The sequence below is a fragment of the Peromyscus californicus genome, unplaced genomic scaffold, assembly GCF_007827085.1.
Source record: "Peromyscus californicus insignis strain IS unplaced genomic scaffold, ASM782708v3 Scaffold_3__1_contigs__length_106647218, whole genome shotgun sequence".
Classification (NCBI taxonomy): domain Eukaryota; kingdom Metazoa; phylum Chordata; class Mammalia; order Rodentia; family Cricetidae; genus Peromyscus; species Peromyscus californicus.
This window is the reverse complement of record NW_026294551.1, coordinates 5,335,736-5,362,095: the sequence shown is the minus strand read 5'-3', so window position 1 is coordinate 5,362,095 and position 26,360 is coordinate 5,335,736. Positions and strand designations below refer to the sequence as shown.

At 48.2% G+C, this 26,360-nt stretch overlaps 1 long non-coding RNA gene across 1 annotated transcript; it reads right to left on the bottom strand.

Annotated features, from left to right (window-relative positions):
* Positions 1–11,590: 11,590 nt before the first annotated feature.
* Positions 11,591–22,797, bottom strand: LOC128123344 (uncharacterized). The gene is made up of 2 exons (XR_008222654.1): positions 22,546–22,797; positions 11,591–12,046 (listed from the first exon to the last, which is right to left on the bottom strand). It is a non-coding gene; the product is annotated as an uncharacterized LOC128123344 (long non-coding RNA).
* Positions 22,798–26,360: the final 3,563 nt, after the last annotated feature.

The following is a 26,360-nucleotide window of genomic DNA, read 5'->3' as shown; positions in this document are numbered from 1 at the left end:
CCACAAGTCCCAGGACAATGAGAGATCCTGTCTTAAAGGAGAAGCTAGAGAGCTCCCATGGACAGCACCTGATATTGTCCTCTGGCAAGTACACACGTGTGTGACCCACCCTGTCACCTATAGCGACTGGGTCCACACATCTGGATCCCTAGTCGCCCCTCAGGGAGGCCTGGAGTCTCCTGGAAGAAACCTGGTGTCTGCAATTTTCCCATGTCCCATAAGGTGAGACGCAGAAAGCCAGGCCAGGGCCTGCAGGGCCAACTTCAGCTGCCTGACGTGGACTTTGGTGGCTTCTGATGGCTGAGGCTGTGGTGGTTTTGGAGGCCACTGAATGCTGCTGGGGTGGTTTGTATCTGGATTTCATGTCAAATAAATGGGACTTAGAATTTGCATCTGTCTTTAAGTAGCCATGTGTCGTGGAGCAAGTTTCTTCGTGTAAAACGGGACAATAATGCTTAGAGGCAAATGAAATCAGGCAGATGGCAGACAGGTCCTATCTCGGTATGAGCATCAACAAATGTCCAGTCTAACCTGTGCCACCAGAGCCTCCAAGCCTGCCTCGCTCACTTTGCCCTAGGCTGACACTTCCTTCTGAGGGCTGTGCAGAGGAGAACACTATGGGGGGTGGGCCCGAGAGCTGGCTCAGTGGCTACCAGCATTGACTGCTCTTGTGGAGGACCCAGGCTCTGTTTCCAGCACCCACATAGCAGCTCACAACCACCTGTAACCCCAGGGCCAGAGGATCTCAACGCTGCTTCTGGCCCCTGTGGGTACTACACACAAATGGTGCACACATGCCTTCAGGCAAATGATTTTTTAAAAATCTTTAAAAAAAAAAAAAAAAGAATATACCAGCTGGGTGTGGTAACAGACACCTTTAATCCCACCACTTGGGAGGCAGAGAGAGGCAGGTGGATTTCTGTGAGTTCAAAGCCAGCCGAGTCTATAAAGCAAGTTCCAGGACAGCCAGGACTGTTACACAAAAGAAACCCTGTCTGGAAAAACAAAACAAAACAAACAAACAAAAGAATATACTATGGAATGGACACCTCTCTCCAGGTGCTTGTCAATCTAATTTCTAGGGGAATGATGTGGAGAGGAGGGGCCTTTAGGTCACAAAGGTTCTGTACTGTGAATGAGTTAATGCTGTTATCAGGGAAATGGGTTAGTTACCATGAGGATGGGTTACTGGTAAAAGGATAAGTTCAGCCACACCTCCATCCATCTACTCTGGGTGTGTGTGTGTGTGTGTGTGTGTGTGTGTGTGTGTGTGTGTGTGTGTACTTGTCTCTTCTATCGCTCCTCTCTTCTCTTTCTGTGTATGTCTCTGTGTGTGTGTGTGTCTGTGTCTGTCTCTCTGTGTGTCTGTGTGTCTGTCTCCTCCCTGTGGTGCAGACCTGGACTTCCCTGCCTCCAGACTGAGCACTAAATAAACATCTATTGTTTATAATTTATCTGTGCTGTTCCATTGTAGAAGCCCAGACCAGATGAAGAAGGCGTCTTCCACATTCCCACCGAATGAAAAAGTATGCACTGGGGAGGAACACTCCAGGGCGTGAAGATGCTGCTGGGGAGGTGATTCGCTCATCTCTGGAAGAGAGGCCAGGAGGGAGGGTGCTGGGCTGCACAGGGGGAGAGCTGCGGCCCAGGAGAGCCCCCCCCCGCCCCCCCATGGGACTGTAAAATGAGAGAATGGTGAGCAGCCAGCCAGAACCCCCAGAGCTCTGGGCTCAGGGAGGGAGACCCTGCAGGGCATGTGGGATTGGCAAGCACAGTGGGACTCATGAAAGGTCCGTTTATGGAGCACCTGTACAAGGAGTGATGTGCCTTTCCCATCCCCAGCTGTGCCCCTGACGCTTCTTAGAAAGGGAACCATTGGTGGTTCAAGGCCTCTGAGCTGCAACAACCCTGCCCGGCATAGTGGGCACCTGAGGCGCTCTAGTGGTCCTGTTCTGGGAGACTGTGGGATCTCCCTGGTGGAGGTGGGCCACTGGGGGCAGGTCCTGGGTGGTTATTCCTGCCTTTTTTTTTTTTTTTTTTTTTTTTTTTTTTTGGTTTTTTGAGACAGGGTTTCTCTGTGTAGCTTTGCGCCTTTCCTGGGACTCACTTCCAGGCGGATCTCTGTGAGTTCGAGGCCAGCCTGGGCTACCAAGTGAGTTCCAGGACAGGCGCAAAGCTACACAGAGAAACCCTGTCTCGAAAAACCAAAAAAAAAAAAAAAGAAAAAAAAACTATTCCTGCTTTTGACCTAAGCGTTGTGCTTCTTAATCCACCAAAACGTGAAGGCGTTTTCCAGCCTCCACAAATAAGGCTGTGATGCAGTGCGCCTTCTGAACCGTGTGCCCAACGATTCCAACAATTCCCCTCTCCCTGAAACTGCGGCTGTCAGGTGTCTGGTCACTGAAGAAATATTCAGAAATGTGACAGAGGGAGTGACAGTGGGTGGGCACACATCCTGGTATCAGAGAAGTTGATTCAACTTGGAATAAAGGGTTTCAGGGGTTACAGGTAAACAAGAGCACAAACAACAGCATGGTAACAATGGGCACTTACAGAGCTGAGGAAGAGGCAGAGCAGGGTGGAAGGGAACCGGAGGAGGTGAACTCTCATGGTTCCCAATGTGAAGCCGATAGCTTTCAGCTAAAATTGAAAAAGAAAGAATATAGGGCATTATCTAGAATTTCTGGATAACCACCAGATAGACAGAAATCAGAAGTGGTTGAAAGGGGCTCCCCGCAGGGGGTGAGCCGGGCGCAGGGGAGGGTGAGTCAGGGGACGCTGCTCTCCCTCTAAGTGCTCCATACAGCTTCATCTGCACCAGGTGTGTTATCTCTGCCAAGGCAGAGACGCAAAGCAAACAGTGAAGACAAGCACCGATCATGGATCTCGCCACCCTCTGGCTGCCTTCTCAAAGGAGCCCTGCTGTGGTAATGGCTACACTTAAGCCTGCTTTTAAGGAAGGGAAAAAGCCAGCCGGCTGCCCTGCCAGCTGGGTTCAGCGGGCCTGTCCTGCACTGTGAAGATCTCTTGGGAAGGGAGCAAGAACCTTGCAGAATATATAATCTCTGTTTTTTTTTTTTTTTTTTTTTCTTAATTTAAATCGAGGCTGGAGAGTTCAGTTAAGAGTTCAACAGTTGCCGGGCGGTGGTGGCACACGCCTTTAATCCCAGCACTCGGGAGGCAGAGCCAGGCGGATCTCTGTGAGTTCGAGGCCAGCCTGGTCTCCAAAGCGAGTACCAGGAAAGGCGCAAAGCTACACAGAGAAACCCTGTCTCGAAAAACCAAAAAAAAAAAAAAAAAAAAAAAAAAAAAAAAAAAAAAAACAAAGAGTTCAACAGTTAAGAGTATGTACTGCTCTTGCAGAGGACCAGAGTTCAGTTTCCAACACCCATACAGAACATCTCACAACCTCCTGTAACTCCAGCTCTGGGGATCTGATTCCCTCTTCACAGACATACACGCATATACACCTAATTAAAAATAAGACATATTAAAAAATAAATAAAAACAGTGATTATTTCCAATGGTTTTGTGGATGGCACCCAGAGCTTTACATGTGCTAGGTGTGGTGGTTAATTCTGAGTGTCAACTTGACTGGATCTAGACTCAACTAAGAGCCAATCTCTGGGCGCCCCTGTGAGGGATTTTCTTGATCAGGTTATTTGAAGACACAACTTAACCGTGGGCGGCACTTTCCATGGAGGCCCAGATATAGGGAGGTCCCGGGGCAACGCTTCAGCCAGTGGCTGTCCAGGAATCCTCCCTGAGGCATCCAGGTTCTTAGCTTCTTCAGTGTTAACCAAAAGCTCCTGTTTAAGTGCAAGGTGAGCTCTGACTCCCTCTTCTGGTCTCTGATGGCACTGCAGACACATGGTGCACAGGCATGCACACAGGCAAACACTCATATACATTTTTTTTTTTTAAAATCTCAAAACTAAAAATCAGGTCTAAATGAGACTCACACATCACAATTGGCTGTATTTTAAGTCTGTGTGTATGGGAGGATGGGTGTATGGGGAGAGTGGTTGTGGATATGTGTACATGTGTGTGCAGGTGCCTCTCTGTTGGAGGCCAGAGATTGACACTGGCTGTCTTTCTTCAATTGCATGCCACCTTTGTTTATTTATTTATATGTATCTGTGGCATATGCACACATGTATTCAGGTATGGTGTCTGAGTGTGGAGATCAGAGGAACACAAGTGTCCCACTCTACCACTCTCCTCCACCTTATTCCCTTGAGACAGGGTCTCTCACATCCCACAATGCATTGGGATTGCATGTTTGTATGAAGTTACCTCTGGCTTTTTATATAGGTCTTGTTGCCATTCTGGCCTGCCCCTTGGGGACCCGCCCTGTGTCCTAACGTAAATCTTACTTTAAGGAAAACCCCTCCCTCCCTTCTCCTCCTCCTCCTTCTTCTTCCCCTTCCTCACTTTCTTGCCATGAGGTATGCACGACTCCACTTTCTCTCTCTCTCTCTCTCTCTCTCTCTCTCTCTCTCTCTCTCTCTCTCTCTCTCTCTCTCCCTCTCCCTTTCCCTCTCTTTCTCTCTTATAATAAATTCTCCACGTGGTCTGCATGGTGTGAGTAACTTTTCACATGCTGCAGCCTGCCACCACATCTTCATAGCGTGTCTCCCTCACCCACCAGGCACCTTAGCCCAACCTGCCAAGGCCGCCATATCATTCATTACAAGTCTAAGAGCCACATTCAAGGTTCTCCAATGTCAAAGCGAGTGTTCTGCTTACTGGGCAATCTCCCCAGTTCCTTATTTATGAGGCAGGGTCCCTCACTGAATCTGAATCTCATTAGCTCAGCTAGCCTGGCTGCCTAATGAACTTTAGGGATCTGTCTGTCTTTACCTGCCCCCAAACCCCTTAGCTCTGGGGTTGTCTCTAACCCCCCAAACCCCTCAGCTCTGGGGTTCTGGGCACACACCACACTTGACTTACATGTGGGTGCTGGAGATTCGAACTCATTGCACGGCAGGTAGCTTAATAACTCAGCAGCTCCCTGGCCCCTTAAGTCTCCTGTAATCCGAGCACTTTGTCTTTATCCTTTTTATCTGTGTGTTGATTTATTGAACAAAAACAGGCTTTGTCTGGGGAAATGTGTCGATTTGATTTGGTTTTTTGTTTGTTTTTCTGACTGCACCACTATAGGTACTCTAAGTTAGGATCTTGTTAAATGCATTTGTCAGAGAGGGATTTCTAGGCTCACACAGAGTGAAGTTGACCCTCAGATATGTGAGACACTGCCTGGGGTGGAGGAGCCCTAACAGCCTTACCCCACATTCAGGTCTTATTGCCATTTGGATGTGGGTGAGTGAAATCTCTCACAGAACATGGACACCCCGTTCCCCTTAGTTTTCTTATTATCTTGTGGCTTTTGTCAAGTGAAGCACCTGAGTACCCAGTTGACATATTCCTGCTGGTGTCTCTCCCTCTTGAGTGGCAGGTGTTGTGGAATACTTAACTATGTAAAGATGTGTTACATTTGTTTATGTTGTAGAATATAACTTTAACTATTTGAAGGTGTGTTACATTTGTTTCTCCTGCCTTTGTTTAACTATGTAAAGATGTGTTGCATTTGTTTCACCTTGCCTGCCTAAGGCACCTGATTGGTCTAACAAAAAGCTGAATGGCCAATAGCTAGGCAGGAGAGGGATAGGTAGGGCTGGTGGGCAGAGAGAATAAGTAGGAGGAGAAAGCTGAGCTCTAGAGAGAAGGAGGAGAGAAGGAGGGAGAAAGAGAGGGACGTGCCCTGGCCAGAAGTCAGGCAGTCACCAGCCAGCCAGACACAAGAAGCAGTGAATGCAAGATATACAGAAGGAAAGGTAAAAAGCTCTGAGGCAAAATGTAGAAAAGAGAAACAGTTTAAGTTAAATGGGCTAATGGGACGAGCATAAGATAAGTCCGAACATTCATAACTAATAAGAAGTCTCGAGCTGGAGAGATGGCTCAGAGGTTAAGAGCACTGGCTGCTCTTCCTAAGGTCCTGAGTTCAATTCCCAGCAACCACATGGTGGCTCATAACCATCTATAACGAGATCTGGTGCCCTTTCCTGCCTGCAGGCATACACACTGGCAGGATACTGTATGCAGAATAAATAAATCTTTTTTTTTTTTTTTAAGTCTCCATGTCATGATTTGGGTGATGGTTGATGACCTGTTATAGGCAGGTCTCCATTTTGGGGGACCCTCAAATAGAGGGGTCATCTGTCAGCAGAAAAGCAAAAGACAAGCTTATATGCCAAATGACAGGTTCCACCAAAGACCTGGCCTTCAAGACTTTGATGGCATATATTCTCCAAGAATAGAAAAAATGGAAGAAGCATGGTCATGGAAGCATCCTGTAACTGGCCAACGTCATCTGTGATGGATTTCCCAGCACCCACATCAGGCAGCTTGCAACCTCCTCTGATTCCTTCTCAGGAGTCCTGACGCCTTCTTCTGGCCTCCTTGGGCACCTGCACTCATATGTGTATATCCAACCTTACACACACACATACACACATAATTAAAATTTATAAATACTACATAGACCCTGTCTCAAAAAATTTAAACAATAAAATCTTCATAAAGATGACAAAAAAAAAAAAAACAGGTCTGTTATGCCTAATTCTAGATCCAAGCTAAGGGTCTTGCTCTCCCTCTGGTCCTCTACCCATGATTCTATCTTTAAACACCCCCAGGATTTAAGCGAACACAGCATCTTCCGGAGCCAGAGCATATAAACATTAAATCCCACTCTTCCTTGTATCTAACTGCTCTCTTTTATTGAAACGAATAAAATCTCATGAGTAGAAATAGAAAATTCTGCAAAAATATATGCCCGTTAATGTAATAGTCGAAATCCCCAGGGCTTTATAAATAGGAAGAGGATGTCTGTCTTGGGGACTCTGCCTCAGGGTGGCTGGCTGGGAAGATGGAAACAGCCTCTACCTAAGGGGACCTTTTAAGTGTGGGTGGGATCAGACAGCACTGAGAGGGGTCTCAGAAACCTGGGGTGGGGCGTCTCTAAGCAGAAATCCTTTTCCAGTTACAGCTAGCTCTGTGTTTTAAAAGGAAACTTTAGGTGTGGCAGAAAGTCATTATTATGCAAATAGGCTCCCCCCACTCCTTCTTTAGGTGACTCTTTTGGTGAATCAGATCCTTACTTTCCCTATGCTCTGGGGCAGGGAAGCCTGTGGGAGGTACTTCACCAGGAAGCTATCACCTTCAAACCCGGCCACCGTGGTTCCAGGTTTTCTGTTAGACCCACAGGGACCTCCAGGGAATGAGGTCCCCTTTGTGTTCATGCAGAAGTGCTGTAAGGCTTGAGATCTCCTGACCCCGCAGGTCTGGGACCAGCTGTTTACCTCACAGAAGTGACCTCACTAGGTTGAACAGATTCCTCTTTCTCTGTCCCCACCTAGTCCCTTCCCTTCTGCTACCATCCAAGTGGCCCATCCCACCCCAAACACAGCCATTAGATCAAACTAGAGTGGTGTCTGGGTCCCACAGAATGAGGACCAAAGCCTGCTCTCAAGACACTAGCTGTAAAGCATGTGTCCACAGGAGGGTTCCCCAGACCACCCTCCTTTCTGATCAATCAGCTACAAATTTGGGATTACTTCCTTGCTGGGTTCAAAGTGGGCCCCACACAATGGCAGTGCCAGTGACTCTGACCAGGAAAACAAAAGGGTTGTTACTGGATAAACTGACGCCTAAATTCAGCATCCCTCAAGCTGGTTTCTGTTTGCTGGAAACCCCCTTTAATCCACCCTGCAATGGTCAATGACCTCTGGCAAGGGCATCTGGTTCTCAGTCTATCAGAACGGCTTGTATCAGCTCAAAGACCCACCTCCTGCTGACTGTGGGAAAACCTGCTTGCTTTTCTGTCATTTTGCCCCCACGCCCCAACAGCCTCTGCAGTTTGAGCCCCAGTAAACCTTCTTTCTACTCATGGAGTGGTCTTGTTCCGTGGTCTCACTGTGCCCTCGTTCACACTCCTAATGTCCACCATTGTCTAGAAGGCCTCACAGAACCAGCTTTGGTGGGAAGTCAGATGCAAACTTCTCCCATGTCTTTGGGTGTGTCAGCACACACACACACACACACACACACACACACACACACACACACACACACACACCATCCTGTGATCAGATGGGATAAGGTCCTAAATGTTGTCTTATGTGCAAAGCCTCCCTGTGGTGGAAGGTGGTGTGTTCACAGGGACTAAAGTGTGGGTTTCTCGAATTGGCACAGGAGATCACTTCCTAAATACAACACCAGCAGCACAGACACTGAGAACAACAATTAATAAATGGGGCCTCTTGAAACTGAGAAGCTTTTGTAGGGCAAAAGACACAGTCAAAAGACAAAAAGACAGCCTACAGAATGGGAAAAGACCTTCACCAACCCCACATCTGACAAAGGACTGAGCTCCCAAAGTATATAAAGAACTCAAGAAACTAGACATCAAAATACTGAACAATCCAATTAAAAAACGGGCTAAAGAGCTAAACAGAGAATTCTCAAAAGAAGAATCTCAAATGGCTGAAAGACATTTAAGGAAATGCTCAACATCCTTAATCATCAGAGAAATGCAAATCAAAACGACTCTGAGATACCACCTTACACCTGTCAGAATGGCTAAGATCAAAAACACTAATGACAGTCTATGTTGGAGAGGATGAGGAGCAAAGGGAACACTCCTCCACTGCTGGTGGGAGTGCAAACTTGTACAACCACTGTGGAAATCAGTATGGAAATCAGAAAATTGGAAATTGATCTACCTCAAGACCCAGCCATACCGCTCTTGGGCATATACCCAAGGAATGCTTAATCATACCACAAAGATACATGCTCAACTATGTTCATAGCAGCACTATTCATAATAGCCAGAACCTGGAAACAACCTAGATGCCCGTCAACTGAACAGTAGATTAAGAAAATGTGGTACATATACACAATGGAGTACTACTCAGCAGAGAAAAACAATGACAGCATGAAATTTGCAGGCAAATGGATGGAACTAGAAAATATCATCCTGAGTGAGGTAACCCAGACCCCGAAGGACAAACATAGTATGTACTCACTCATAAGTGGATACTAGATATAAAACAAAGAACAATCAGACTGCAACCCACAGAACTAGGGAGGCTACATAGCAGGGGGGACCCTAGGATGACTGTGGCTTATAATGTTTTGGTTTTACTCAATTACTGGGCAAGCCTCAATGAAACATTTCACTATTAGGATAAGAATTTGTACTGTATCAAGCTGATAATAGGAAAAATAAATAAATAAATAAATTAATTAATTAATTAAAAAAAGTGTGGGTTTCTTCAGGACTGATATCCCACCCTCCCCATTACCACCCCCAACCCCACCACCACCCACCACCTCCACGCCCACTGTCACCATGCCCTAGGCCTGGTACCCAAGACTTTCCTGACCCCAGAGCAAATTTGATTCAGGATTTGCTGGTTCTGGAGAAGATGGCTGTGCCTCCTTGGCATGCTGGCACACTGAGCCCCAAGCACCTGGCATGGAAGGAGAATTTAAACTGTGAAGCGGGAAGTTAAGGCCACAGTTCTCAGGATCAGTGAAGTGGGCAGAGCTCCCTAAGATGACTGGAGGTTGTCACTGGCTAGACTCTGGGGAGTCTGGGAAAGTCTGAATTGTTCTCCCCACCCCAACACACAAGTCTTGTCCCTCTGCATCTGACTAGACACAGGACCTGCGTGGATTCAAGTGTGGAATGCAAGGCTGGCCATCCTTCCCACCAGGATGTTGGTGAGGCAGACCAGAGTCTCACTTTTGATCTCAATTTCTCGATCTGTTCTGGGTGGTTCCCCAGGCTGCCACCCGCAGTTGTGCATGGTTTTGCCGCACCAAAGCCAAGGTCAGAATGCTTAGGGCCAGATCAACCCAGGCCAGGCTCTGTTCTCCCATCGGGAGCCCACTCACAATGCCTCGACTGCCCATAGAGGGCGCCCTTTTCAAATCTGCCCTAGGTACCCTAAGAGCTAAAGGCCACCCTGACAACCTCCATGTAAGAAACAGGGAAGCAGGGCTCAAGATGAGATGGCTCAGGGTTAAGAGCACTGACTACTCTTCCAGAGGTCCTGAGTTCAATTCCCAGCACCCACAGGGTGACTCACAACCACCTGAAATGATTCTCCTGGCCTAAGGGACACATGCAGGCAGAACACTCTATATCTAATAAATAAATAAGAAAAGAAACAAGGAAGCCAGAAGGTTAAGGAATAAATTCAAGATTATACAGCTGTTCAGGATTCACATCAGGCCTCCCCGGCTTGTACCATTGCCTAGAGAAGAATCCTCTTTATTAAACACCCAGACAGAGTACGTGTGTAAAGATAGGTGTCTGGCTGCTGGTGGCCTTGTCTGGTTGAAACTTGGGCGATATGAACCATGAACGCCATGGTAAACCACACGCTGAAATCCAAGGCCAGTCACAAAGCCAGTCATGGTGGGTCACTTCCTGGCTGTTTAGCACTGGCAGATAATTCACACCTCCGAGCCTCAGTTTCCCCCATGTCAGAGACAGGAGTGTCAGCCCTGAGTGTGCGGACTGTTGCAGAAGTGAGAAGTGGGTGGAGCCTGCACAGCATTCAGCTGAGGGTCGGTTTTGAAGGCACTAGGGGTTGAGTTCAGCCACCTAAGGACACCAGGAGAAGAAAGAGAAGGGAGCCAGAATCCGGGCGCAGGAGGTGGTTCCGCCGAGGTCTGCTGCTCAGAGGCCCAGCGCGCTCCCAGACCTGTTGGCCTCAGTTTTGCAGGTCGGGGAACTGTTGTGGTTTTGCATTGGGGTGGGGTGTCACAGAACAGTGGATGTGTGGCGCTGCCTGCTCTCCCTTGCATTGAGGCCTAGTGCTGTGGGAGAGACCCCCAACTCCCACCCTCCCACCCCCCTTGGGGCTGTTTCCTCCACCAGAAGACTTCTGATTTGGTGATATTATTTAATTATGATTAAATTATTATTCGAGAGTCTCACGTATCCCTGGCTAGGCTGGCCTCAAACTCGACATGGAGCCAAGAATGACCTTGAACTCCTGATCCTCCTGCCTCTGCCTTCCAAGTGCTGGGATTGCAGGCATATGCCACCTTACATGCTGAGGATTGAACCCAGGGCTCCATGCACACTAGATAGCACTCTACAACTGAGCAATTGGTTTGAATATGCCCTTACAGGGCGCACCCTCAGGAGAGCGTGGGGCCCAGACGCATCTGGCAAACTATTTCAAAAGGAGCCTGAGCACAGCATAGCAGGGGCTGGGCGGGGGTGGGGGAGTGGGGGATGGGGGTTTCTAGGGTAATATTCTTTTTCTGCATTTGCACTGACCACATAAGCTCTCTCATCCTCTATTTAAATGTGAGAGACAATGGTCACTGCAACCTCAGACTTCCTGCTGGGAGTCAATGACATCCATCATTGTTCTTGTACAAATTAATAATGTGGCCCACCCCTGGTTGCTATGACAACGGTCCTCCCCTCCCCTGTGTTTTTGTGAGCATGAAATGGAATTGATCGGAAATGCTTCCTCGTGAACTCCAGATAAGCGGAACAGAGAGAGAAATTACCAGAGTCCTCAGCACCTCTGTGCAGGTCTTGGTTTTAGAAGGATTCAATCAGTCCCATGAGAGACCCAGAAGCCACCACAGAAAAGACAGAGCTAATTAAGGAAGGCTGCAAAAGTCGCCCTGGTGCAGTGGATCCCACACACGGCCCCTGACACCGAGATCAGCCCAGAGCTTTCCAGAAATGTCAAAAACAATGAGGTTTTCTTTTTCTCCTACTCCCCCACTGTCTCCGGCTTCCCACTTCAAACTGCCTTTCTTCAGCTTCTCTCTCTGAAGGGTGCAGAACAGGTCCAGCCCCAAAGCAGCAAATCCAGGACCCCCAAGCTGGTGGCTGCTGCCAAGGGGCTCAGGGCAGACAGGAGGTGGAGAGCCATGTGTCCCCAGCTGGAGCAGGGTGAGTGGACCCACTCTAAAGAAAAGCTTGTTTGTGTTCCAGCCGGCACCATTCCTGCCAAAACAGAATGGAACAAAACAAAAATAAATACATTTTAAAAAGTGTACTTTCCCCAATTACATAAGTAACTCAGACTTAGAAACTGTAGAAGGTTTGACATGGCTGTTGTAATAGAAATCTCACTGCAGCTGACCGGCACCAGACTGGACTGGGGGGAGGGGAACTCCATAAGGCCCCACCCTCCCCCATTGGAAGTTAAGAATTGTTGGGGGTGGTCACTTCTTTAAGTGGTGTAGCTTTGAGTCAGTGGCCTTGCTTCACAGAATAACTTCCCGCCCACTCGCTGGCAGGAAAAGTTCTGGGTCACCCTAGAAGACACGGTGTGAGTGGGGTGCATTGAGAATAAAGGGCTCTAGTGGGGGGGAGGGGGATGAGAAAGGGGAATGGAGGATGACTAAAATTCATTATATAAACCCGTGAAACTGTCAAACAATTTAGAAAAAATTAAAAAAATCAAGTCCCAGGGAACACAATAAAGCCAATTACAATCCTGTGCTCACTCCAAATTGCTGCTACTTTGGGGGCACATTAGTCCATTTTGTGTTACTAAAACGAAACGCCTACTGCAGTCTAAAACACATTTTGGAGGCTTTAAGTAAACAGCATGGCAGGTGGTAATGGCTGGGGAGGGCGAGTGCCCTGTGGGCATGGGTTTGGGGAGGAGACTCTGGAAACGGTTCTTCTCAGGCTGGAATGCACGCCATCCCAAGCCAGCAGGACAAGCCCCTGAGGACCTCTGTTAGACTCTGGCTCTTAAAGGCCCCAGGCTACCTGCTACCTCCTCATACTGCCTTGGGGCCAAGCTTCAAACACAAGAAACTCTGAGAGGCACACACAGAAAGCACAGCCCATGTGTGTGTGTGTGTGTGTGGTGTGTGTGTGTGTGTGTGTGTGTGTGTGTGTGTGTGTGTGCACTTTCTCTCCACTCTGCTCCTTCATGGAACTTGACCTGATGGCCCCTCTCCTGTCCGCAATACAGCAACGCTTTGACTGTTGTCTTGGAATCTCATGGTCCAGGAATTAAAGGGAACAGATCTGAGTCCCCACCTGAAGATGATTCATGTGTGAGAGAGAAACTACTTGGGTCTTTTCTGGGGCTACTTAGTTTGATGCCTCTCTGGATGCCATAGCAACCACGACCCCACAACAGCATCCCAGCACTAATAAGACCAGGTGTTCCACTCACGATCAAGATGGCGAATGTTAACTATAACAGAATCTAGATCACTCAGGGGCCTCTGGGCATGCCTGTGGGGGATTATTTCAATGCTATTACTTGGCATGGGAAGATTCATCTTAATTGTAGGCAGGACCCATTCCCTGGCCAGGATCTCGGACAGACTGGATCAAAGTGACCTGAGCCACAGCGTCCACTGTGCTCTGCTTCCTAACTGTGAGTATGGTGTGACCGCCTGTCTCAAGCTCTGTAGCCTCCCCCTCCCACCATGATGGACGGCACCTTGAACTGTGAGCTGGAGTAAAGTCTTTCTCCCTCACGTTTCTTTGGTCAGACTATTTTATCACAGTGACAAGAAAAGAAAACAGCCAGTATTCTCCGTTTATAAGGTGTTCACGGGGCCTCAACTCCATCGTAACTGGAGGAATCCTGCCTGGAGAAGAACCTGAGGTCTGTATTAATCACTTTTCTCAATGCTATGACAAAATACCAAACAAAACCGCCACTTAACAGTTGCTCACAGCCCATCACCGTGGGGAAGGCGAGAAAGCAGGAGTGAGGCCGCTGGTCACATGACATCCTCCATCAGGAAGCAGAGAGAGAGGAAGGTTGGTGCTCACCTCTCTTCCTCCTGTTTATTCAGTCCGGGACCCCAGCCCAGGAGATGGTGCCACCCACACTCAGGCTGTCTCCCCTTTTCCTCTCACCCTCCCTGAGACACCCTCATGGGGTTCAGAGGTGAGCTTCACTAATGTCCTAGATGGATCTTAATCCAGTTGTCAGTCAAAATCAGCCACCACAGATGACCTGAGGAGACAGGGAAGATCAGCAGCTGACCTTCAGGCTTCCCTAACCCAGGACTTCACTAACCCATCAAAAGTACAGAACCCCTAAAACCTGTGGTCCTTTCGCTTACAGAGCCCCCTCTGACCCCCTTCTTGTCCCAGCATTCTCTTCAGCTCTGAGCCTGTATTTCACATACACGAGGAACTCAGATGCCGTCTGCTTCCACAGTGTGCCCCAGTTTGGCTGAATATGAGAACAGACAGAACCAGACAACTGGCCACCCGCCTTGTCACTCTACCTTAGAACCTCCTGGGTGGCAGGCACTCTATATAGAGAGTCACTCCTTCATTTGACTAAGGGACTTCGTGGAACATATCCCCACGGGTAAGAGGACAGTTGTGACCTTATATGGGGCTTTGTTAGGATTCTGCCCCCACTCCATCTCCATGACCGCACATGCGCAGTTCAGGAGCTAAGTAAGGAGTCTTGCATCTTACGTCATCAGTGCGTGCTGGTGATTAAGTGCGTGCTGGTGATTACTGTGTGAGGCACGGTCACATAGTCAGCGCATGTGTGGCATAGCTCCATAAGCCTGCCTGTGCATGTGCCCGGGAACCCTTAAAAAGCTGGACACAAACTCCTCCTCTTCCTCTCTATTCTGTTCTCTTTCTCTCTCTCTCTCTCTCTCTCTCTCTCTCTCTCTCTCTCTCTCTCTCTCTCTCTCTCTCGTTCTCTCTCTCCTCTCTGCTCTCTGCACGTGTCTCCCCCAGGCCTGGTCCTTTTGCCCCCACCCCAAATAAAGCTGATACTGGGTTTTGTCATGGCTCGTGACCTTTACTGGGTTTTGTCATGGCTCGTGACCTTTACTGGGTTTTGTCATGGCTCGTGACCTTTACTGGGTTTTGTCATGGCTCATGACCTTTCCGCCCGGTAACCAGCACTGCTATCGTTCTTAAAACCATCAGGCATCCCTCCTCTCTATTTACCCACAGGATCGTGAGTATGGGGAGAACGTGAAGCCAGGGAGCCTAGGAGTCTTGGTTTCTAGAGACATGAGTGTGAGTCAGCGTATTGGGAATAAGTGTGTGAGAACTGGGGTATGTACAAGTATGCAGGTGTATGTGTGTGTGAGTGTGTGTAGGACAAGGGTTGGCTTTGGGTCAATCATTCTCCATCTTATTATTTGAGAGAAGGTCTCTCTGTGCCCTAGGGTATGCTGTTAGGTCTGAGTTGGCTAGCTTCCACAGTGCTGGAGTTACAGCCGTGCACCTCTGTACTCGACTTTTTATGTGGGTGCTGAAGGACTAAACTCAGGTTCTAACTTACCATCTCCTCGGCCCCAGAAAGCTTAGATTTAAAAAAAAAAATTAATTGTATTTACGTGTATGGGTGTTTTGCCTGCATGTAAGTCTCTATACCCTGTATGTACCCGGTGCCCTTGGTGGCCAGAAGAAGGGGTCAGAGCCCATGAAACCGAAGATACAAATGGTTATGAGCTGCCTTGTGAGTGCTGGGAGTCGAACCTGGGCCCCCTGGAAGAACACAGAGTGTTCTTAACCACTGAGCCATCTCTCCAGCCCCAAGCTTTGCTTTTTGACATTCTCAAATGATTTGATTTTCCCAACCAGTAGATTCCACCCCCATCCACCCCAAGTGTGTCAACCACAACATGAAGAATTGAAATGTGAGGCATAGGCTTAACCGGGCTCCCAGAACACAGCAAAGACCTCCTGACAGTTTGTGACTGTGGGAAGCAGCCCTGATCGCCTTCCTTTGCCTCTCTCCAGCAGCACGCCCTCATCCATGCAGTTCCCAGCTAGGAGCCAGAATCTGATCTGAGTTCAGTGGCTGGAGACCACAATGATGGGGTGGTGGGATGCTGGGCGGGCTGGGGAGCCGCAATCACCCGAATTTACATATAGATTTCCCAGGGCGGAGCTGCCTGCTCTCCCTGCTGGGGTGAACCATTCTTGATTTTTTTCCTCATTACCCAGACGCTGCTTTGAAGAAGCTTGAAGAAGCAGTACTGCTCACTAGCTTTCTGAGTTGGGATGGTGGGGGGGGGGGGGGGGGGGGGGGGGACTTAACAGCATTTATGGGGATCCCTTTCAAAAGCAAGGCTGCAATCAACACACACCTTCTAGAACGGGAGGAAAGCAGCCTTCCATTCCCTTCCTGCCGCTGGCTCACAAGCTCCAATTTCTGTGCACTCACCCTCCTCACTTTCACTTCCGTCCTATTTCTGCCCTTCTGGCTAATTTTGCATTTCTTGTGGAGGCCGGGCTGGGCTGGCCAGCTTAATGAGCCTCCTCGACCTGCCAGCAGATAAATGGTGTGCCATTAGCCGCCTGTTTAACGGCCATATTTCTTCCTCCGGATGAGGGCTCAATATCTCTCACATGAAATATGGCCTGAGGAGCCCCTAGTCCCCAACGTGAAGTACTAAGCGATTACTCAGTGGTGGTTCCAGAGCTTGGCGGCTCGTGACAGCTGCCTTTTCCGGCTCAGCTCCTTGGATTGGATGGAAATGGGGACCAGGGAGGCTCCCGTTTTCCCCAGGATGTCTTCGCCCTAGCTCCCTTTCCCCCACTTGGGTTTTCCGCGAAGCTCGGTCCTCCAGCATCCTCATCCCATTCTTTTCTTGTCTGTAGTCCTTGGTCCTTCCCCTCTGAGAGGGGTCCTCCCTTCTGCAAGGAAGGTCTGCAGGCTGGTGGCTTCCCTTGGCTGACCGTGCTGTGGCCGGTGGTTCCCAGGGCTGGAAGAGATGAAGGAGCTGTGTCCAGGGTGTGGCTCTCTGCAGCCACCTCCTAAATCACACCCCACTCCAAGCTGCCAACCCCAAAGCAGGTTATTCTCTGATCTCAAACCGGACTTCCTGAAATCCATCCTGGAGGCCACCCTGTGGACCACTGGGCAGCGATTCCCTCTGTCATCATCCAGCCAGCCTCTCTGCTGTGAGTCCTGCTTCACTCCTGGCCTGCTCTTCACAAGGGTTCTTTAAGTGTGTCTGTATTTGTGTTACACAGTTGAGCACCGGTGAAGGGCAGGGTCCCACCAAGATGGCGACTAAAGGAACTAGCCACTCAATACCGTGGGCTCGAATCTTACAGTCGACAAAGCCAAAAGTAAGCACAGCGGAGAGGTGGGAAAGCGGAGACTTGTCACTAGCGGCAGGGAGAACCCGGGAGTTACCTTCGGAGCTGCGCCATCATTGAGAGAAGGCAACATGGGGATTTATCTAGGGATCCCATACATACCCACATGGGAAAGCCATTTAGGAAGCAGCATATGCCCGACCACTCTCAGTTTCAGATGTGTTCCACTGAGCATGTTCAGTTCACGAAGGAAAGATAGCAGCTATATGTGTGACGCTTAACTGGGTGTCACAGAGGCCATGTTTGAAAGGTTAAAATGGTGGAGAAGAACACTTCCCAACACACTTTTCTTGTAAAGTTGGAAGAGGAATCCTTCTGGAAATATTTAGTCTCCTTTCCCAAAAATGGTTTTAGTTGCAGCCAAAGGAAGACACCTTGAAGTTTCCTAATACAGCAGTTTGTTCCATAAGGGCACCTGCCTCACTCAGCCTCCACAGACCCAGGCTCTCTTCATCTCTCCTCAAAGATGAACAAATCAAAATGCAACATTCAGACAAAATAGTCACATTCCAAAGAAAGAAAGGGACTGGGTGTGGTGGTGCATGCTGGTAAACCCGCCATTTGGAAGGCTGAGGCAGGAGGATTGCCCTTCTTCACTGGTACTCAACTGACTAACATACATATGGACACGTTTCAAAGAACTCTTGTGAAGAGCAGGCCAATAGAAAAGCGGGAACTCACAGTGGGGAGCTGTCTGGATGATGAAGGAGGGATCCTCAAGGCCAGCCTGGGCTACATAGAGAGATCCCTGTCTCAAAAAAGAAGGGAGAGAAGGGGGGAGGAAGAGGAGGAGGAAGAAAAGGAGGAAGAGGAGGAGGAAAAAAAGGAGGAGGAGGAGGAAGAGAAGAAGGAAGAGGAGGAGGAAGAAAAGGAGGAAGAGGAGGAGGAAGAAGAGGAGAGAAGTATCAAAACCTCAGTCCTGAACAGAATGAGGCACAGTGTGATTTTCCACTCCTGGAGAGGTTGAGAACACGAAACTGGTCCGAGCCATTTATCCTCCTGAGCCCTGGCAGGAGCCGATATGAAATTGCTCTGCAGAGATAGTTTTACAGACACAAATGTGCCCTGCCCTGCAAGGGCAGGGCAAACACTTAATACAGACTCCCAGCCAGAAATACAGCAAAGACGTCCACATCCTACACCACCGTGAAGGAAGACAGAAGTAACGAAAGGGAAAACAGGCACTAGTACTGACACGAACAGAGCATCCGGGCGCGGCTTTCCAACATCCATGTATTTGTGTGTGTGTTCACAAGCACGACATGCTTGCTGGGGGTGGGGTACAGAGGGCAACTTGTGGGGAGTTGGTTCTCTTCCTTCCTTCCGCTCAGGATGTCAAACTTGGGAGCAAGTCCCTTTACAGGCTGAGTCATCACACCAGCCTCCAAGCCCGGCTTGAAAGGGTACCTAAAATGATGTGGAACTCAAGGGAGGAACTGGAGTCAGGAAGAGAGACCAGGAGGCTTTGAAACGAGAAAAACAAACCGAAAAGCAAACACAAAAACTCAAAACCCAGAACCCAACAACGACAACCTCATGTTGCTGTGATTGTGAGATTTGTCAGCTTGACATGACCTAGAATCACCCGGAAAGAATCTCAAAGCCGGATTGTCCAATCAGGTTGTCTTGATTCCGGAAGTGGAAGGACACAACCTAAATGTGAGCAGAGCCATTCACTGGTTTGGGGCCTAGAATAAAGAAAGGAGAAGGCAAGTGGGGCTGAGGCCTGCACACACGCACTCGCTCTGCTTTTGACTGGGGAGGTGCAGCTGCATCCCTTACCCGGACTCCCCCACAGTGACCGACTGGACCCAAGATGGTGAGCCTTGAGTTGCTTTTGTCTGCCTTTTATCAGGGCAAAGGGAGAGGAGACCGGGGCAGTCCCAGAGGGGAAATGTCTTCATTGAGCTGGGAATGTGGCTCATACTGGTAGTCCCAGTGCTTGGGAAGTGGAGACAGGAGGATTAGAAGTTCAAGGTTATCCTTGGCCACATAGTGAGTTTGAGTCAATGAAACCCCATTTTTTAAAAAAAATTGGGGGGCTGGAGAGATGGCTCAGTGGTTAAGAGCACTGGCTGTTCTTCCAGAGGTCCTGAGTTCAATTCCCAGCAACCACATGGTGGCTCACAAACATCTATAGTGAGATGTGGTGCCCTCTTCTGGCCTGCAGGCAGAACACTGTATACATAATAAATAAATAAATCTTAAAAAAAAAAAGAAAGAAAGAAAGAAACCAGAGGATGGTTTAAAAAATTTTTTTTGTTTATCAAAATGATAAATTAAGTTCATGAGACATCAGAGGATTATAGAAATAGGAGAAATCATCTAGAATGCAACATAGAGACAAAAAGATGAGTGATATGGGGCTGGAGAGAGGTGGCTTAGTGGTTAAGAGCACTGGCTGCTCTTACAGAGGACCTGGGTTCAGTTCCCAGCACCCACATAGTGGTCCCAACTGTCTGTAACTCCAGTTCTAGGGGATCTAGTGCCTTCTTCTGGCCTCTGTGGGAACCAGGCATGGATGTGGGGCACAGACATATATGCAGCCAAAACACCTGTACACATAAAATATTTTCAATTGGAATATGCAAATACATAAGTATGATGAAGAAATCTGGAAGACTGGTGAAGTGGTTTGAACATACACAGATTTAGAAGAGAATAAAGACCATGAGGGTGGGTGAGAGGGCTCAGTACATAAAGGTGCTTGCTGCCAGGTCTGATGGATAACCTAAGACTGGGGCCCACATGAGGAAGGAGAGAACTGACTCTGGCAAGTTGTCCTCTGACTGCCACATGTGTGCTATGGCATGTGTATGTGCACCCACACAACCTTAATTAGTTAATTAAAAACAATAAAGGCAATGAAAGAGGGGCATATTCAACCTGTGAATTGACCAGAGTTTTCTATAATTGAAGAAATGCGTCATCAGAGTGAAGTTATTATATTATCCAAACATGAGAAATAAAAAAAAATGTACATCTGGACACTGGAGAAATCTCTGAAGCCACCAAGATCTTAAAATCAACCAAAGAGTTAAGGGCCCCTAAAAAGAAATGACAGATGGATTCACAGAATTCCAAGCATCACCAATGGCTGCCAGAAGGCCATGCTTTGAAGTACTGAGGGAGTGTATCTGTTAGCCCAGAGTTTTATACCTAGCTAAACTATCACCCAGAATCAAGTGTTGTGATAGGGACACTTTAGATAGAGACTGAAAGTTTCCTCCTCGTTCATCCTCACTGGAAGGACGTAAGAGATTTCTTGAGTTGTAGTCAAAATCAAATCTGGAAGTCCATAAATAACTATAATATAATATTATTACATATAATTATTTATAATTATAAATATTAATAATGATAATGATGATGATGAATCAGAGCAGTTAAACAAAATAATTAAAATTCAAGCCAACAATAACATACAAGATGGGAGGAAGAAACTATTAAAAACCAATAGGAAAGTATCAGATATAATTCTAAATATGCCAGTTAAGTCCAAATGTATCTGTAGTTTCAGTCATTGTAAATGTCCTAAGCTTATCTATTAATTGTTAGTCTAAGTAGAAAAAGGGCTATGACCTAGTTTTTTTGTTTGTTTTGGCTTTTGTTTATTTTTTGAGACAGAGTTTCTCTGTGTAGCCCTGGCTGTCCTGGAACTTGCTTTGTAAACCAGGCTGGCCTTGAACTCAGAGATCCACCTGCCTCTGCCCCTCGAGTGCTGGGATTAAAGGTGTGTGCCGCCGCCGCCGCCGCCGCCGCCGCCGCCGCCGCCGCCGCCGCCACCACCACCCGGCTCCTAGTTTGGTTTCTGTTGTTGTGATAAATGCCATGACCAAAAGCAACCTGGGGAGAAAAGGGTTTATTTGGCTTACAGGTTACAGTCCATCATTAAAGAAGGGAGTCGGGGCAGGAGCTCAGGGCAGGAACCCAGGGGTAGAAACTGAAGCAGAGACCATGAGGGAGTTCTGCTCACTGGCTTGCTTCTATCGACTTTTCTTATACAGCCCAGGCCCACTGGCCTAGGGATGGTACCACCCTCTTAGATGAGTCAATAATTGAGAAAATGTTCCACAGACAAGCTCATAGTCCAGTCTGATGGTGACACTTCCTCCTTGAGAGTCCCTCTCCTCAGATGTGTCAAGTTGACAGCAACACAGAAAGGCTGTGTTGGAATGATATGCCCCAGGCAAGATGATACAGGATCTGAAGACCAGACAATTGAGGTAAAAGTGGGGCTGGTGAGGTGGTTCAGTGACCCCCCTAAGGCCATGAGCCAAAGTCAACCTTCTTTCCTGAGAGTGACCGACCATGTTGGTATTTGTTCTGATAAAGCACACGGCCTACAGAGGGAGTCTCAGTAAACCCCAGAGCATTCTCCTGGTGAAGACTCCCTCCTCCAGTCTGAATAATAAAGTGAGGAATCCACACACTTGGAAGCCTACACAAGTACTTCTAAGTAGTTCGGAAGATGAATCATAATTTTAAAAACATCAAATATTTTGAAGTAAATGACAGTGAGCAAAAGTGCATATCAAACAGGATAAAACTAACACAGCAATCTCAAAATTCAAAACACGCTGGTCAGACATGGTGGCGCAGGACTTCAGTCCCAGAATTCAGGAAGCACGCACTCTCTATGACACTAAGGACAGCCTGGTCTACATAGAGAGTTCTAGGCCAGCCAAGGTTAGAAAGTGAGACCCTGTCTCAAAAATAAAATAAATTAAAACAAAAACAAAACCCCATTCACTGTACTGACTGGTTTTGTGTGTCAGCTTGACACAAGCTAGAGTCATCAGAGAGGAAGGAAGCTCAGTTGAGGAAATGCCTCCGTGAGATCCAGCTGTAAGACACTTTCTTAATGGGGAGGGCCCAGAAAAATTTAAAAAGTACTATAAACATCTTAATATAAAACACTTTTAAGCAGTTGAAATGGCCAAATGTATACATAATAGAAATGATCAATGGGCAAAGTGTTTACCTAAATCCAGTCCTTAAAACCCAAGTTTAACAACAACAAATGCCAGTCTGTTGGTGTGTGCTTGCAGCTCTGGGGAGATGGAGATGGGAGGTTCCTTTGGGAGTGTCTGGTCAGCCAGCCTGCCTGGTGAGTTCCAGGCCGGTGAGAGACCCTGCCTCACTAAGATGGGCAGTGCCTAGAGAATGCCCGTCAAGTTGTCCTCTGGTTCCCACATGCACAGGCATACACGTTCACATGTGCTTATGCACACACACATGGACACACACAAAGAAGTTGACAAAGGCATTTCCACAAGTCATAGACCATCAAAGCTGTTAACACACAAGTCAGTCAACCCTCAAAACATGGAAAGCTCCAGGTCTGGCAGTAACAGAGCCAAAGCCAATCTTACCCAACTTTCTAGAGCTCAGTGTCTCACCAGGGACAAAGTGCTCCCTCAAAGGTTCCTGGGAAGCAGGAGGGCATAACTTGGATGCCAAAGGCAGCCAAGAACAGTATGTACCCACGAGGAAAATATGAACACGTAGGAACAGTTCCTGAATCAAAAGGAACAAGCCAAGCACACCAAGTCTCTATGGAAACACTCCATCAGAAATCCAAAGATAACCCAGGAATATAAAAACAGTTGACACCAAAATACCTGTGACAGTCGTTCCCCACAGGAAAGCGTCAAGTCCAGTGTTCAAGTCGAGTGTCGCGGCTCCAGCACCGGGAGGCTGAGGGGGGGCTGCAAGTTCTAGGACAAATTCTTAGGTTTCGAAATTCTATCCCCTCCCCAAGTAATAGTTTATCCCCACTGTCGACTGGAGGAGTTCTAGAATCTCTTGGGAGATGGGCCCCGGGGCATGCCGGTAGGGAACTGTCTTGATTAGGTTAATGGAGGAAATAATACCACCCACTGTGGGCAGTGCCATCCTCTGGGCTTGGATCCTGGACTATATCAAAAGGAGAAAGTGAGCTGAGCACAAACACTGCTCTCTTCCTGGCTGCCACCTCAAGCTCCTGCTGCCTCGATTTCCCTGCTGTGAGGCCTGTACCTCAGACTGAGAGCCCAAATATACACTTCCTTCCTTAAGCTGACATGGTCAGTGGTCTTTGTTTCCTGATTTTTCTTTTTTTTTAGAATCAGGAAAAGTAACTAAGATACTGGCAAGGTGATGGTATGCAGTAGTTGACCATGGTTATTAGGATGTATGTTACAGGTGAATTAAAGGCCTTGAGGTTGGGAGGTGCACAGTTGGTAGATTCCTTGCCTAGCATGTTTGAAGTCCTAGAATTGACACCCAGCATTCTATGAAGCAGGCATGGTGGACCATGCCTATAATATCAGCACTTGGGAGATAGAAGCAGAAGGATCAGAAGTCCAAAGTCAGCCTCAGCTACATAGTCAAGTTCAAGGTCATCCTGGGCTGTATGAGATCCTGCCTTAGGCATAAATAAAAAGGGGCTGGAGAGATAGCTCAGAGGTTAAAAGCATTCACTGCTCTTGTAGGGGACCTGAGTTCATTTCCCAGCACTCACAAATTGCTCATAAATGCCTATAACTCCAGTTCCAGGGGAGTCCAATGCCCTCTTCTTACCACTGAGAGCTCCTGAATTCATGTGATGCACAGACACAGACACACCCATAAAATAAAATTTAAATGCATAAGAAAAGGCAAGATTTTTTAAAAAAACATTTAAAAACTTTTCAGAAGATAAATGAGATTCATTCACATTAACATAGAGAATTAAGATTCAGGAACCTCAAATTATACAGAAATGAGATGAATCTAGTTTAACCATGGAAAAATAAAAACTCTTAAACCAAAGAGACAGCATAACAAAGAGGCAGACAGACTGCACTCAGGGAGATCTTTTAAAACCACACTGGTCCAGTGTAGTGATATTGTGTTTCCCAGTATATTGTGCACCCTAATAAATCTATCTGGGGTCAGAGAAATTAGTGGAAGGTAGATAGATGATGGGTAGGTAGATGGATGGAAGGATGGATGATGGATCGATGATGAGTGGATGGGTACATGAGTTGGTAGATGGATGGACAGATGGATGATGAGTGGGTGGATGGATGGATGGATGATGAGTGGATGGATGAGTGGATAGATGGAAACAGTGGGTAAAAAGAAAGGCACTAGTTTTATTTTTTGCCTTTCCTGGAGATAGGAAAAGACTAAATATTTGTTACTGCTATAAAACAATGCATTAATATAAAATTTGAAGTCAAGACCCACCTGACCCCAAGCCTGGTACTCAGCCTTGGGCCCAAGAGGCAACTGCCATTGAAAAGACAGTTTTTAACCCACAGTTTACAGAAAGGGAGCGTTCACACCACGGGGTGGGAGTGGGAACACACCAGAGAAGCAGTGGCGTCACTAGGCAGGGGTAGAAGAGAGAATTACAGACAAGTGCCTTTACTGAGGTTTCTGGAGGCATGATGGATAAAGCCAGGGGGACGGAGGCATGTACTAGTGATCTAAACCACTTCTGGGGGGGGGGGGGGCATCACGGTGACTTGGGCATCCCAGTTGTCCTGGTCCTAGGCCCGGGGTGGCCAGGTCAGAGTAGATAGTGATCTGAGCTGTGAGTTCAGGGGAGGATGTGGGTGGGGTACAGGCTCTGCGGCAGTTGTTCATGGTTAGGGATCATGCCCCAGGAGAAGGGCTCCTTCAAGTTGAGGGAGCTCGAGCTGTGTGTGTGTGTGTGTGTGTGTGTGTGTGTGTGTGTGTGTGTGTGATGAAAATGAGGGAGACAGAAGGTCACTGTAAAGTGAGCTAGGCAATCACGTGGTTCTCCAAAACAAGGCGAGTGTGGATCTTGTATTTACAGCCATAGGGCAGGTGTTAAAGCATCCAGTTTGCAGACCCCAGACATGTGCTTGATCCAGTTACACTGCGAGTGTCCTTCCCCTCCCCTCCCCTCCCCTCCCCTCCCCTCCCCTCCCCTCCCTTCCCCTCCCCTCCCCTCCCCTCCCCTCCCCTCCCCTCCCCTCCCCTTCTCTCCTGTCCCCTTCTTGTTTTAATTACCCTTTCTTGGTAAACAGCTGCTTCTTCTGGAACCTTGGGAGACAGAGATGAAATTAAAGTGCCAAAAGCAAGAGTTTATTTTGTGTGTGTGTACCCTACTTTTAGTACCCAAAGCCCACCGGAGCCTCTGTGAGCCCTGGGTTCTTACCCATCATCTGTTTGAGGCTGGAAGAGGGGACTCATCATGCACACACTTGGCAAGCATTCTCCCTCTGAGCTGGAGCCTTGCTCCACGGAGCTGTCTTGAAGCCATGGCTTTAGGCTATTCAAACACCAGCCAGCTGTTCCCTTCTCCACCAGGAGAGATGCTAGACACTCGCTAGCTGCCCACAGCCCACAGCACTGAAGCCGCAGATAGATCTGGCCTCTCCAGCAGCTGCTGCGTGAGGAGCTGCCTCGAGCCAGCAGGTGCCTTCTCCAAACTTTGAGTTCCACCCCCACACCTAGGTTTCAATCTCCCCAGGACTGGGACCCAGCCTCTGTTGCTGGGGAAACACTTGGCCGTGTTGAGGAGCCCTGGTACTCAGCAGGTACCTTTAGAGATCCCAGCTGTAACATAACAGAGTCCCTGTGCTCCGCGGCCTCACTGCTAGACTTTGAATGTGAAATGTCCCCAAAGGCTTGTGTGTTGTTCAGTCTCTGGCAGACAGTGCTGCTTTGGAAGATGGTTGACATTTTAGGAGGTGGGGCTGGGGACATTGAAGGTTACACCTGGTCCCCAGTTGCTTGTGACATCTCTGGTTCTTGTCTGCCTTGAGGTGTGCAGCCTCTGTCACATGCTCCCAGGTTATGTGGTTTCCCAGGGGAGATATAAACAAGAGCCTATTCAACATTCACAGACCAAAGCAATCATTCCTGCAGGATTGATAATACCCAGGCTTGGACCGGTCTGTTAGATGACTGTCACTGGGACCAAGAAATCAGCCTGGTTGTCTTCGGGCCAGAGGACCGCTGAGTGACCAGACTGAGGGGAGGCTCTGGCCATGGAAGCTGAGCCATCCAGAAGCTAGGGAGCTTGATGGTGCTTTGGCCCCTTGGTGGGGGAAGCAGGCGTTTCTTTGAACCCCAAGACACAGGCTACTCCTTTGAGCTAGAATTAAACTAGCAGCCTAAGGATGGTCCACAGGTGGGAGGAGCGTGGACGGGGGGGGGGGGGGGGGGGGGGGGGGGGGGCGGGGGGGGG